A 14,935-nucleotide genomic window follows, 5' to 3' on the forward strand; every position below is an offset into this window, starting at 1 on the left:
ATATATTATACTAATAAATATTAAATCTTCTAGAAGGAAAATATATTTTGTTCAACTTGACTTGCAAGTAATCTCTTATTTTATTTAACAGAAAATTGGATCACACAACTCTAACAATCTTCACATTGACACGAATTCTCACAACGTCATCTTTGTCAAAGCCCGCCACGGGTCTATCTTGAAAAATGTAGATAATTAACTGAGTCGAATTTGTGCTTAGAAACTAGAAGACTTCTAGCATTCGACTTGCGCACTGCTAAATCAAAACTAACCCGGGTTTGATTTTCACGAACACAATGCCCTAACTTTTCAAAACCTAGAACCTTCCTTCAAAGAAACAATCATACCTTTTCCCTCTTATGACCAAATTGCCTCCATTCCAAACGAGTTGACTTTGACTCCGTAACAGATGAGGGAGGTTCAGTTTCACCGGTAACTGCAGAACCTTCCAGAATATAAAAACTATCGGTCTTTTTACCTTTTAACAAAATGAGAGCTCCATGAGACACCTTAATGTTGCTCGACTCGATGTTGATTCTGCAACCTTTCGAGTCTGAAATACTCAAGGAGATGAGATTCTTTCGTAAATCAGGTACATACCTGACATCTGAGAGTGTCCTAATCATCCCATCCCCTACATTATACATGAATTTTGATTTAATGTATAACTATATATATGAATTTTAATTTGGTGCAATTATACATACAAAATTTTAATCGTGGTTCAAATGTATACTTAAAACTTTAATTTTGATTTAACCATGCACATTTAAAGAAATAAATACATCAAATTATTTTATATCGGATAAATATAATTATTTATGTATGCAATAGATAAATATAAAATGATGTTATACCAATAATTATGTTAATAATTTACAAGAATTAGATTAAATCAAAATTTCATATATAAAATTGCACAAAATCAAAGTTCATGTATAATTTTATGATTTATCTCAAAAAAAAGCCAAAGTCAACACTTTGTCATCATCATCATCTTTTCTAAAATGGGATATTAGAAAAGTTACATTATACATAATTTGGGGACCATAACCCTAATATATAACTTTTGCACATTAACCCTAATGTCTAATCACCAAGCATCAATCGTAAATTAGTTACTAGAGTATTTACACATATTTGGCTCATACTTTATTAATAACTAAATTCCAATAAAACTTAACCAAATTAGATCACTTTTAATTTGGGCTAAACTTTTATGATAGTAAATAATAACATGTAATTACTCTCATTTTATATGTGATGCCCATATTTTCCAATAATCTCCTACTTGGACCACATATATATATACTAATTACTCTATAATTACATGTCATTATATAACCTTATAAGCTCAAAACCTTACTATCATATCCAAAAGGTATTTTGAACAATCTCGTCCATTAATTATGTTAACATAAAACCAATGCGACTTTCGTTACATATATCATAACTAAATTCATCCCTACTCACATATATTAACACAACCAAATAATATAGATCAAGTATGGATGTGTAGCATGGAAATTACATGCAATATGATCCAAATATGCCTATTTCCAATTGGTCCTCTTTAACCTTAGTGAGGTCAATCTCTACCAAAACCAAAGTGTGAATAAACCAAATAAACTTTATTTTTGCAGAAAATAAACTTAATATCCATAAACTAAAATAACTGGAAATGGGTCTATAACATAAAAGCATTTAAAAGTACAAACTCTCACTAAAACCAAATATCCTTAAATGAAATTACACCCATATAAGCAATATGCTCCTGAAAAACCTTGGGTGTAGTCCCTTAGTAAGCGGGTCTGCAATCATGGAGTTTTTCCCAATATGTTTTATAGACAACTAACCACTCTAAACTTTTACTTTAACAACCAGGAACTTAATGTCTATGTGCTTTGACTTTGATGTGCTCCTATTGTTATTGGAATAAAGTACTACCAATTATTGTCACAATTTGTACCCTAGTGACAATTTTGCTTCAATATTCCATCAAAATTAGAGTCAATATACCTAATGATCTTTAACTTATCAGACCTTTGATATGTGAGCATGTAATCTTTTGTTCTCTGAAGATACCTCATAACCCTTTTGGCTGCTATCCAATGGTCCATACTAAGGTTGCTTAAATATTTGCTTAACATCCCAACAATGTACGCAATGTCCGGACGTGTACATTCTTGGGCATACATTAGACTCCCCACTTTTAAGATGTAGGGAATCTTATCCATTTCCTTAATCTCAAAATCATTCTTGGGGTATTGGTCGAGACTTAACTTATTATTGACAAGCAGTATGCCATTAACATAAAAAACCAAATATAGAACCTTACTCCCACTGAACTTGTAGTATATACAATTATCGACCAAATTCATCTCTAAAACAAATGAGATAATGTAACACCCCTAACCCGAATCCGTCGCCAGAACAGGGTTACGGAGCATTACCAAAATTTATAGATTGATTTTCAGACGTTTCATTTCATCTAGCATTCATATTTGAAACCAATCAAAATTAAAACATTAATGAGCCAACATTGGCCAAAATTAACTTATACATGCCATTATAACCAGAATCAAATCATCCAAAATTACCGATAGAACCAATGGATAGTGTGATATATCTCTGACTAGCTTCCAACCCAACTCGAGCTTCTGATAATCTGTAGGGTAAATAAATAAATAAAAACAAATACGTAAGCAATGAATGCTTAGTAAGTTCGTGTAGTCTTTAATCATATTAGTTCTTTTAAAATATGAAATCTATACATATCAAGAATAATCCAATATTAATACCATAGTACTCATGAAGCTATATTCATCAACTCACAAAGTGAGTAAATTCACAGTATCAATTACATATTATCCCAAGCTTAGTAGAACTTTATATAACTTTAACTCTTCATAATTTCTTTATTTTCATTTGCATTTCTTTACTTTCCACACTTATTCCATATGCGTGACACACAAGTCATAAACATATCATTCAATCACAGTCATAAGCTAGTGCATTTAACTGCCTTTTTCCGAATTGATCACATGATAGGTCATTTCAAACTCATGTTATCTCACTTCAGAACTTTACCTGTTATATCATTTAAATATCAATGGTTACATTTATTTCAGATCAATACCAATAATAATCTATAAACCTTTCAATTCAACCATATAAGTCTTTTACCGTTTCTTTCTGTATCAAAGAATAACTTACGGATATGAGTACATTGTTCTTTGGTGCCATAGTCCAACTATGGTCTTGCACATATAAACACTGCCATGGTCCAACCATGGTCTTGCGTTCATAGTGCCATAACCCAGTTATAGTCTTATCTGTCAATTTATCCTCTGCCACAGAACGATTGTACTCAATCCCACGTTCAAACCAAATTGAGAATTAAATTCGATAATATATTTCCAATAATAATTCATTTCTCAATATTTATAATTCAATTTGGCTTTCATTTGTTAACATCATTTACTATTACATTGAGCCTTTATTTATCTCATGAACAATTAGTTCATGCTTTCTATTCACATTTTCATATTCAATTCACATTTTCAAATTATATTCTACAATCATGTTTCCTTTCAATAGCTCAATTGTTTCATTTCGTTTGATTTAACTTCTCATTTAATTACCCTTATTAATAGACTCAGGCTTTGGCGGATACGTGGATTCCAACCAAACACACCAGTACGACACATTATGCCTAAAACGGTACATAGTACCTGATCAGTATAGGACACATAAGTGTCTGATACGACACACGAGGTGCCTGAAATATGACACATAAAGTTTCTGATATACGACACATAAAGTGCTTGAAATACGACACATAAAGTGCCTGAAATACGACACATAAAGTTCCTAAAATACGACACATAAAGTGCCTAATCGGCATAGCCGATAAATTCCCATACTGTTCCAATCTTATGGTATGCCAACTATATCTGACTCAGCCCGACTAGTATTTAATTCACCTTTCAATACAATTTCCATTTTAGTTCAGTATCAATTATAATTCCTTATTTTGATCAGTTTCACAGTAATGCAACAATTCATTACTTCAGTAATTTCACAGTTCAATGCAAGACACAAAACAATATTTAGTATTCCATAATTTAGTTCAAGATCGTCTAATTTCAATACCCAATCATAAATTTTCATTTTACTAAACACATATTTCTTATTCAATTCGATTTACTAAATTCAGTTCAATACTAACACATATACATATATATTATTCATCACCAAATAACATTCACTTTAATCAAAATTGTATAGAATATAGTTCATACGAACTTACCAGGCGAATTTGCAGAAATACCAAGATATAAGGGCATTTCAGAAATTTTCTATTTCCCTCGATTTTCTACCCGATCTTGATCTAAATTAATATTTCATTCAATTTATTAATTAAAATAATAAAACAACTCATTTCATGCAATTTGATCAATTTTTGACATTTTACAAAATTGCCCTAAAGTTTTACTTTTTATCCAATTTAGTCCTTGAGCCCAAATCATGCAAATTAACCATTTTTAATGCAAATCCATACTAACAGAATATTTATATATTTATTGTCCTCCTCCTCCTCTCCATTCCACATCCTTAACTTATATAACATGCTTATAAGTAACATTATCTATGATTTCACTATTTACTTATAAATTTATTCAAAGCTGTCCATCCGTGTCATAGTCATTAAATCATTTTTATCTTGAGCTAAAAAACTAAAAATTACGATCTGATAATTTTCTTTGAAACTAGACTCACTTATCTTTTTACCATAAAATTTTCAGAATTTTTGGTTTAGCCAATAAGTACAGTTTATTCTTTAAATTCACCCCTGTTCTGCTGTGTGACAGTTTTGACCCTTCTTCACTAAAAATTAATTATCTCTTTGTACAGAATTTGGATGATGTTTCCATTTATTTCTATTGAAAATAGACTCATTCGGGATTTTAAACATATAAATTTAAGCCTCTAATTATTTTTATTAAATTTTTATTATTTTCTAAAGTCAGAACAGTGGAACCAGAATTCATTCTGACATTGTCTCACAAAATTTATTATATCTCATGATTTACAATTTCATTGATTGCATCATTTCTTCTATGAGAAACTAGACTCAGCAAAATTTAATTCAATATTTTTTTATCCTCTAATTCGATTTTCACAATTTATAGTGATTTTTGAAAGTTAGTCTACTGCTGTTGTCCAAAACTATTTTAGTGCAATATATTGATAATCAAATTTATAACACCCTCCTTTCCTTTCTCTACAATATTTCTCATCACTTCCTCTTATTTCCCTTCACTAACATATCAAGAACATAGAACCTTATATAATTAAACCCTACATTAACATCAATTTCATGCTTTTTCAATAATATCAAACTCAAAAATATATTGAAATCTTAATGTTCTTACATTGCCCTATTGATTTCAATCTTTAACTTGATTTTCTCTCTCCTCCAGCTTCTATTTCTTGAATCTAACTTGATATTCTAGCTCCCCATAGTCTCCTTGTTATCTTTCTCTCTTGATGGATATGGAAATTCTTTTGATTTCTAGGTGAAAATGGTGAATTTTTGGTGGAAGAACCAAATTGTAAAGAAAAGAAAGTTTCCTTCTTTCTTTTCTCCCCATACGTTGGAATGCATAGGAGGTTGATGATGATTCTTCATCTTCCTTTTCTTATATATATACTAAATAAAATAATAAAATATTATTTAAAAATCAAATTAAAATACTAATAAACTAATATTTATTTAATTAATCTAAAATATCTCCAACATCATCATTATCTTCTAGATTTATCTCTCTTCTAATTGACCATTTTACCCTTCATGATATTTTAAAATTCCATTCTTGAGTCATCACTTAATTTGGTAAAATTGTGATTTAGTCCCTCAAAATTCTTCACCTTTTTCAATTTGGTCCTAATCCATCCATTTTCCTTAGTTTCTAGATCATTCCACCCTTAAAATATTTAAACCATTGGTCCTTCAACTTTTTCATATTTGCATTTTAACCTCTCAAATTTTGAGTATTTACTCTTGGACAACAAAACTTTTCTCACTTTTGCAATTTAATCATTTCTTGAATTAATATGTCATAATATACTTCCCAATGTTGACATAACTCAAAATTACCCTTTTTATCACTTTATTTCCTTATTTTACAATATCAGAAATATTATCTTACTTTCTTACTGTAGAAATTTTCGGGATATTACAGATAATCATTTGGTAAAATTTGTAATACTATTGACGAAAAGTCTGCTTAAGCATATAGACGGAGTTCTTTAATTTACAAATCATTAACTTTGCATCATTAGACACAAAGCTTTCTAGTTGCACCATATAAATGTATGATTAATGTTACCACTGAAAAATCACTAACTTAACATTAATCTGATGCAATTTAAGGTTAAATATTCCACTGAAGCCATTATAACCCTTTCTGTATTTGACCTTCTTAATGACCTTCGTTCTTGAGGTTGTTGACTTTGTTCTTCTAGAATAATTACCTCATCTTGAATAAGGAGTTGTTCAACATTCGGTCAATTAATAAACGCATGAATCACAAAAACATATAATCAATACAAAAACAATAGAGAATCAATTCGTTCTCAATGATTCGACATGGCGAGACTCTGATACCACTTGTTAGAGTCGTAAAAACAAGATCTAATATAAACTTAAAATTGTAAATCATGATTTTTCATGTCAAACCATCAATAATAAATTAAGAACAAAACTAGATGTGGAAGCGTACCTAAATTCATGAATTTCTTGAAATATTTTGATCTTATGGTTTTGATTTTTCAAATTAGCACATGAGTAATTTTAAGAAGGTGGCTCTCTCTTTTCTAAAAATGAGATATTAGAAAAGTTACATTATATGTAACTTGGGGACCATAACCCTAATATATAATTTTGCACATTAACCTTAGTTTCTAATCAACCCATCATCAATTAGAAATTAGTTACTAGAGTATCTATACATATTTGACTCATACTTTATTAATAACTAAAGCCCAATAAAACTTAACCAAACTAGATCACTTTTAACTTAGGCTAATCTTTTATGATAGTAAATAATAACATATAATTACTCTTATTATATATGTGATGTGCATATTTTCCAACACACGTCTCTTTCTCCCTAACCTTATCAAATTTTGTATTTCTTTCATTTTAGTCCCTCCTCTATTTTCAACCCTTTCCCAAACTTAAACTCAAAAATTTATTCATAGATTGTTAGCAAAATTAAGAGGATAACTCCATATTGAGCTTATCATCTTGCAAAGCTAATGAATAGTCAATTTTGGAGGACAAAGAAAATGAAGAAAAGTTAGAGATTTTGGAAAAGTTAAGGTAAGAAAGATAAGTTTGCTCGAGAGGACATCATTTTATTTTATCTTAATGCATGGAAATAATATATATGATTTTTATTTTGATATTAAATATTGTATATGTAATGTTATTTTCGATTGAGTCATATAAAAATGAAGATGTAGCATTTTATTAAAATAAAAATAAATAAATAAAATTAGTGTTAGAGATTAATGGAAAGTATTTTTTTTATCCTTACAGCTTTCAGATTAATAAAACAAAGTTTCGAGAATATTAATTAAAGTAATTATTAAAAAACGAAATGAAATGAAATGGTCTAAAATATTAAATATAAAAATTAACTTTAAAATAGTTAAAATATAAATAAAATAAAAATTAGAACCGAATTGATGATTAAATTGGTCAAGTCTTTAGTTTATTAATTTAATGGTTTAATTAAATAAATTATTAAAAATCATAAAAAATATATATATCTTAAAAAGTTAAAAAATTGGTTCAACTAGAGTTTTGTTAGTCTGGTTCAATTGGTCCTTATTGGTTCATAGGTCAATTAATCTGATGCCCCTCTCTAAATCGATACTCATCCAACCAATCTGATCGACCAATTCAATCCAATTCAAACAATTATGATTAAAAAAAATTATGACAACAATATAATAACAATTAGAGGAATATCTAAAACACAATTAGTGCAAAATTGTAATTTACTTAAAAAAATAGAAAACTAGCCCCCATATACTAGGAAAATACAAATTGGTCCTTCTATTAAGTGTTCTATCCATTTGTGCTATTAAGTGATGATTTGACTTTTTTAAAAAAAACTTTTATGTATGTGACTAGAATTAAAAGATGAGTAGGATTAGATAAAAGTATCATGGAGACTCCTATATTAGGCGGCGACTACATTTTATCCCATTTACTCAGAAAATAGACAAATCAATCCTTATACATTAAATTAAAGAGAAAATTGGCTTTTCTATTAAAAAATTCCTTCTATTTTTGTCGTTTACTGATGACATGATTGACAGAGTAACCAAACAAGGAGACATGGTGTGCCATGTGGACATCATGTTGATGTGGCAAAATGCCTCACAAATATCTAAACAAAATTTAAAAAATTAATTTTTTCTATATTTTTATATTTATAATTATTTAAAAAAATCACACCTAGGATGAATCTTGGATGTGGTTATTTAAATAATCGTAAAAATATTTATTTATTTTTAAGGTATTTTAAATTTATTTAAATATTATCACATCAACATAAGATATACGTAATGTGACACATTAACACTTAATATATATATAAATATGTTATTAATATGTGTAAATAATAATTTTCTAAAAGGTTAGAAATGCACAAATATATTTTATTTATTCTTTTTCTTTTTTTATCTCTTTCATTTTTTCCAATTGGAAGGATTTTTATTTTAACCAAATAAAAAAATTCCATGTCGTAATAAACGTTTTTTTTTTTAAAGAAAGAGATACAATAGTTTATATTCAAATCTATTGAAATCTATTGTTATGATGGTTAGGAGTACGAAATGTAGAAGTTGTCGCTCACTCGCCTGTGCAATTCCTTTGTCTTCGTCGACCAAGTTGAAGCCAGCCATCTTATATGAAACTTAAAGCTATACTTAGCCATGGACAAGTTTTCTAACCATACAAAAGTTTGGTTTTAATCGTGAATCCTGCTTGGTTTAATGACAAATTATTAGCATGCGTGTGCATTGAATATGCTTAACATTTTCCAAGAATGGAAAAAGGAAATAACGTGTATCTAATAACAATAATTATTTATTATTATAAAATATTAAATTATATTAAATTACGTTTATTGGATTTCAGATATTAAATAAAGTGACATAGTAATTAAATTAATGATGGGATAATTAGAAATTAAGGTTAATGTGTCGAAGTTGTATATTAGGGTTAAAGTTTTTAAATTATACATATGTAACAATTTTTATATCTCATTTTTAGAAAAGAGAAAGTCACATTCTTGAAAATACTTGTGTTAATTTGAAGGATTTCAACATATCAACCGATTCGAGATACACTTCGCATTTGATTTTTTCTGGATAATCTTACATGATAGATCTTGATTTATTATGTTATATATTAAAATTTTTTATAGTTGTCTTCAATAGCATCTAATCCGATCATGGAAATTTTTATTTTGAATAATTGTGGATTCTAGCTTTTAAGGTTTTATTGATGATATAGGTTCTATGTTTAATTGAAATATTCTTGATTTATGGCATGAAATTCTTGATTAGGTAATCATATGACGTCATATATTCAATAAATTAGCACAAATTAACATTTTATAACATTTTAAATGCAACAAATTAGCACAAATTAACAATTCAAGTTCATATATTCACCAAAAATCAGACTAAATTTTCAATTTTTATAAAATAAGAGGATGGAAGTCTAACAAATTTTCAGTTAGCAAAAAAAAATATTTGCAAAGATAATCGAAAATGAAAATGAAAATGAAATGACATTATACATGATTGATGTGCTATACGAGTAATCATGTTGCAAGAAAAGTGGCCCCTATGTAAGGTCACAAAATGACATCTATAGAGTATAGCAACATTAGGTTCAGAAGATAGCATTAAGTCTTTATGAGATATCCTATCATCAGATTTCTATTTCTTTGATAAAATGAGCTAACATCTCAATTCCCTTTTTTTAATAAAAGAAAAATCGCACACGGCTTATCTTCTAATATATTATTTATTGTAGGGAACTGTTTCATAAGAGTGGACAATAATGCTTACATGCGATACTTTCGCATTCACTTTCTACAGTAAGATAAGATTTTTTTTTTAATAAAGAAAAAGATCGGCCTGGCAGTTTACAACTCTGTAGGTTCAAGTTGTAGACTACATTTCAAGGAAATTACCTGATCAAGCCAAAATAATTTTCAAGTTGTAGACTACATCGAGTGAATAGCATATACATTTATTTATTTATTTTTAAAAAAAGAAGAAAGAATAAAAGAGTGGAAGCTTTCACTTAGAAGAGTGGGGACAGTGGGGATCGAGCTGGCTATTTCTTAAAGCAGGACAGTGTTGATCCTGCCACAACCTCAGCTGTAACAAAATAAAGCACTGTACTAAATTTCAAAAGGACCAGTACCTAAGACAACCACAGATTCCAAAAGATGGCTCACTTCAGCAGCTAATAAAAGCAAAAATCAAGAGAGAAAAAAAAGAGAAAAATGCATTCTGTCTCCAAGATTAGAACAGTGAAAGTGAAGGTATAAACATCTGTACCCCGTCAAGAAGGCTATAAAATCTTTATTATACGTAGCATCTGTAAAATCATTAAACACCCAAACTTTTCTACGGGAGTAACAAAGATTGTCCCACAAACTGAAATACTAAGCAAGTTGTGAACCATGAACAAAATGTGGACATATATACTCTATTTTGCGGTTCAGTTTCTCTCACGCAAATTTACTTATCAGAAAATATTGCCACGAGAAAAGAAAGCTTTTGACATAACAAAGTAACTGACCTAAAATGAGGCCACGGATTAAAGTGGAATCATTTCAGCTGATATCAGTTCCAGGCCCCCCAAAATAAGAGTCTCTTGATGTCCTGCTTTAAGAAAACATGAGTTTTATGTAAGTTTTTGCATGTTTTAACTTTTAATATAATTAAAAGCGTCCAAGTTTACCTAGGCAAACTGGAAGGAAACGACTTTGTATAAATTCCGCCATAACTGAAAGAACTTGAATTTTAAGAAGACTGTAACAGATCCACCTCAGAAAATTAAAACCAATAAACAAAAACACAATAACCAACTAGCAGTCAACTTGTCAAGTCAAAGCACTCACGCATAAATCATTGCAAATAAAAACTATACCCAACCAAACAAACTTCATAAGGCAATCAAGATAAAGTATAACTTGAAATAGACCACAAGAGTCTACCTTTCTGATACTGCTGATCAGTTACAGGCTTCTTATTAGCAGCTAGTCCTATCAGTAACCACTTTGGCACTCTTAACAGATGGGTAAACAGCTTTAAAAGTCTCTTGTAACATGTAATCAGAAACATCTGCAGCTAAATCCCCAACAAAGATTGTGTAATCGGGACCCTCTTCTTGCCTCTTTTCTCCATATCCAAGAGCCGCCCAATTCAACCTAAAATTCTGCTCAGAATTTGGCATTGGCACCTATCGAAACCATTTTTAAATTTGAAAAAAATGGGGATCAACTTTGAAAATAAAAATGAGAGTCGCCACCGATCTTTTATTGAGGTGGGATCGGATCACCTTGAAAATAATTTTAGGTCTGCGAATATTGAGAAAACAGGTTCGGGAGTCGGTTACGCACGAGGAAGGGTTAGCACCCTCATGACGCCCAAAATTGGTATCAAATTGATTGTTTAATGTCTTAATATCGAAATTTTGAAAAGATTTTAAAATACGATCCTTTTATCTTAAATAAAATGAATTGGATGATAAGGCTCACTTATTTCAAAGAAATAAATTGTCACACTTAGTAAGTTAGAGTGCAACATTTCAAATCCTCAAAATTACGTATATCTTTTAAATTTTTTTAAAAATTCTTGTATTTTAATAAGGATATTTGGTTATTTGGGTCAATCAAGAAATCAGAATCCCATAAGTTAGGATTCAATTTCTCGACATTCCTAAACACCAAATATTGCCTTTATTTTAAAATCCTTAACTCGAGATAGCAAAATGTCATATCCAGTAAGTTAGGATTCAACATTTTGAAATCCCTAAAAGCTTTATTTAGAAATCAAATGGTCTTATTACAAAAAAGGTACTCGGCTATCTAAATTCATCGGAAAAAAATTGAAGCCCAGTGAGTTAAGGCACACTTCTCTCGAGAATCGTGAATACCGGTATTTTATCAAAAAGGTGATTCTAATGCTTTTATCGAAACAAAAAACACAGTAATTAAATAAATAATGAATCATGCAAAATTTGAATAGCAAATACGCTCCAATGGATAATGAATCAATAAGTAAACATGAATAAACATAATAACAATAATTTCAACTATACATTATGCAAATATTAACATTAACATTCAAAATTATTAATCTAAAAGGAAAATGAAATGCAACTCCTAAAACAAAAATGAGAGCAAATAAATTTAGGATTTAAAATGTACACAAAAAAATATAAAAAGTAATTAATATAAAATTTGAAGCCATTTTATAATATAACTAAAAATAAAATGTTTAAATGAATTTTAAAGAAAGAATTGTAAGTAAAAATTAAAATAAATAAAAGTGAATAAATCTTAAAATTAATATATATATATATATTGACCTAGATAAAATAAAATTTAATGTAAACAATAGTATATATACAATAATAATGTATATATATATATATATATATATATATATATATAAATAGAATAGCAAGTTTAGAAAGAATAAAATATTTGTGCCTAAAAATAAAATTTACGATTTGAAGTTAATAACATTATATTACATACATATGTACAATAAAATACTTTTAATATAAATTATATATACATATATGAAAGGATCATGAAATGCTATTGTGTGATTTTTTAAAATTCAAACGAATATATATATATATATATATATAAAGATCTAAAATAAAATATTGTATATATGTAGAAATAAATAAACATGTAAACTAACATAGTAATACCAATAATAACAACAGTAACTAAGGCACTTAAATAATTTTATAGCGACAATAACAAAACAAAAGACTTAATTGGCATTAAAACAGTAATTCAGGAGGAAATCTAAAATAAATAAAAGGTTGGGACCAAATTACAAAGCGCGAATAACGTGGGGGATCAAAATAAGGAATATCCTGTCTCCCAAAACGCTTCATTGCGTAATGGACCCAAATGAAATCAATGACAAATCGCATTGCTCAAAATTAAAGAAATTCACAAGACCGAATTGAAATACAACACAAAATGAGAAGGACTTGGAGCGAAATTACCCCTCCCCACACCAAACACGTGGATCTAGCCGCAGTTGGATCGGGTCATCGGGTATAGCTCTATAAGGCACCGTTTTGGTGCCACTGAAGCAAGGCCCAAATGGTGTTGTTTCAATAATATGTATTAAACAAAGAAAACTAAGCCTAAACAACCCTAAAGCCTTCCATTCTGCGCCGCATCGAAAATCAAAAGCCCCTCCCCCCATCCATTCAACTCCAATCCGAATCTGAGTCTGAGTCTGAAACGTGCAAGTTATCCATGCTAACTGAATATTCATATATATATTTTCCTCCTCCTCCTCTCCATTCCACATCCTTAATTTATAATACATGCTTATAAGTAACATTATCTATGATTTCACAATTTACTTGTAAATTTATTCAAAGCTGTCCATTTGAGTCATAGCCACTAAATTATTTTTATCTTGAGCTACAGAACTCCAAATTAGGATATTCTCATTTTACCTAAAACTAGACTCACATACATTCTTACCATAAAATTTTCAGAATTTTTGGTTCAGCCAATAAGTACAGTTTATTCTTTAAATTTACCTTTTTCTGCTGTCTGACAATTCCGACCCTTCTCCACTAAAAATTAATTATCTCTTTGTTCAGAATTTGGATGATGTCCCCATTTGTTTCTATTGAAAATATACTCATTAAGGATTTTAAAGATATAAATTTTAACAAATAACTATTTTTGTACAATTTTAATGATTTTTCCAAGTCAGAACAGGGGAACCTGAATTCATTCTGACCTTATCTCACAAAATTTATTATATCTCATAATTTACAATTCCATTACTTACACCGTTTCTTTTATGAGAAACTAGACTCAATAAGCTTTAATTCCATATTTTATTCATACTCTAATTCTATTTTCATAATTTATGGTGATTTTTCAAAGTGATCCTCTATTACTGTCCAAAACCATTTTAGTGCAAGATGTTTATTACCATGTTTATAACACCCTTATTTTCTTTCTCTACACTATTTCTCATCACTTTCTCTTATTTTCTCTTCACTAACATATCAAGAACATTGGACCATATATACAAAAACTTTACATTAACATCATTTCCATGCTTTTTCAATAATATCAAACTTAAAAATATATTAAAATCTTGATGTACTTACCTTGTCATATTGATTTCAATCTTTAACTTGATTTTCTCTCTCCTCCAGCTTCTATTTCTTGAATCTAACTTGATATTCTAGCTCCCCGTAGTCTCCTTGTTATCTTTCTCTCTTGATGGATATGAAAATTCTTTTGATTTCTAGATAAAAATGATGAATTTTTGGTGGAAGGACTAAATTGTAAAGAAAGTAAAACTTTCTTTCTTCTCTTCTCTTCTAACGTGAATTGCATGGAAAAGATGGTGGGTTTTATCCTTCTCCTCTTTCTTTCCACATATATATATAGTAAATATTAAAATAATAAAATAATAACATATCATTTAAAAATCAAATCAAAATATTAATAAACTAATATTTATTTATTTAATCTAAAATATCTCCAACATCATCATTATCTTCTAGATTTCTCTCTCTTCTAATTGACCATTTTGCCCTTCATGA

The 14,935-nt window shown here is 28.9% G+C and overlaps 1 long non-coding RNA gene and 1 pseudogene across 1 annotated transcript; both read right to left on the reverse strand.

The window, feature by feature from the left end:
- LOC105787614 (cytochrome P450 83B1-like) overlaps nucleotides 1-14,935 on the reverse strand; it is a 48,038-nt pseudogene that overhangs the window by 11,034 nt on the left and 22,069 nt on the right.
- On the reverse strand, nucleotides 10,439-11,561 carry LOC128035135 (uncharacterized). Its single transcript, XR_008191541.1, has 3 exons — nucleotides 11,322-11,561; nucleotides 11,066-11,136; nucleotides 10,439-10,986 (listed from the first exon to the last, which is right to left on the reverse strand). It is a non-coding gene; the product is annotated as an uncharacterized LOC128035135 (long non-coding RNA).

Source organism: Gossypium raimondii, chromosome 2 (assembly GCF_025698545.1).
Source record: "Gossypium raimondii isolate GPD5lz chromosome 2, ASM2569854v1, whole genome shotgun sequence".
NCBI lineage: Eukaryota > Viridiplantae > Streptophyta > Magnoliopsida > Malvales > Malvaceae > Gossypium > Gossypium raimondii.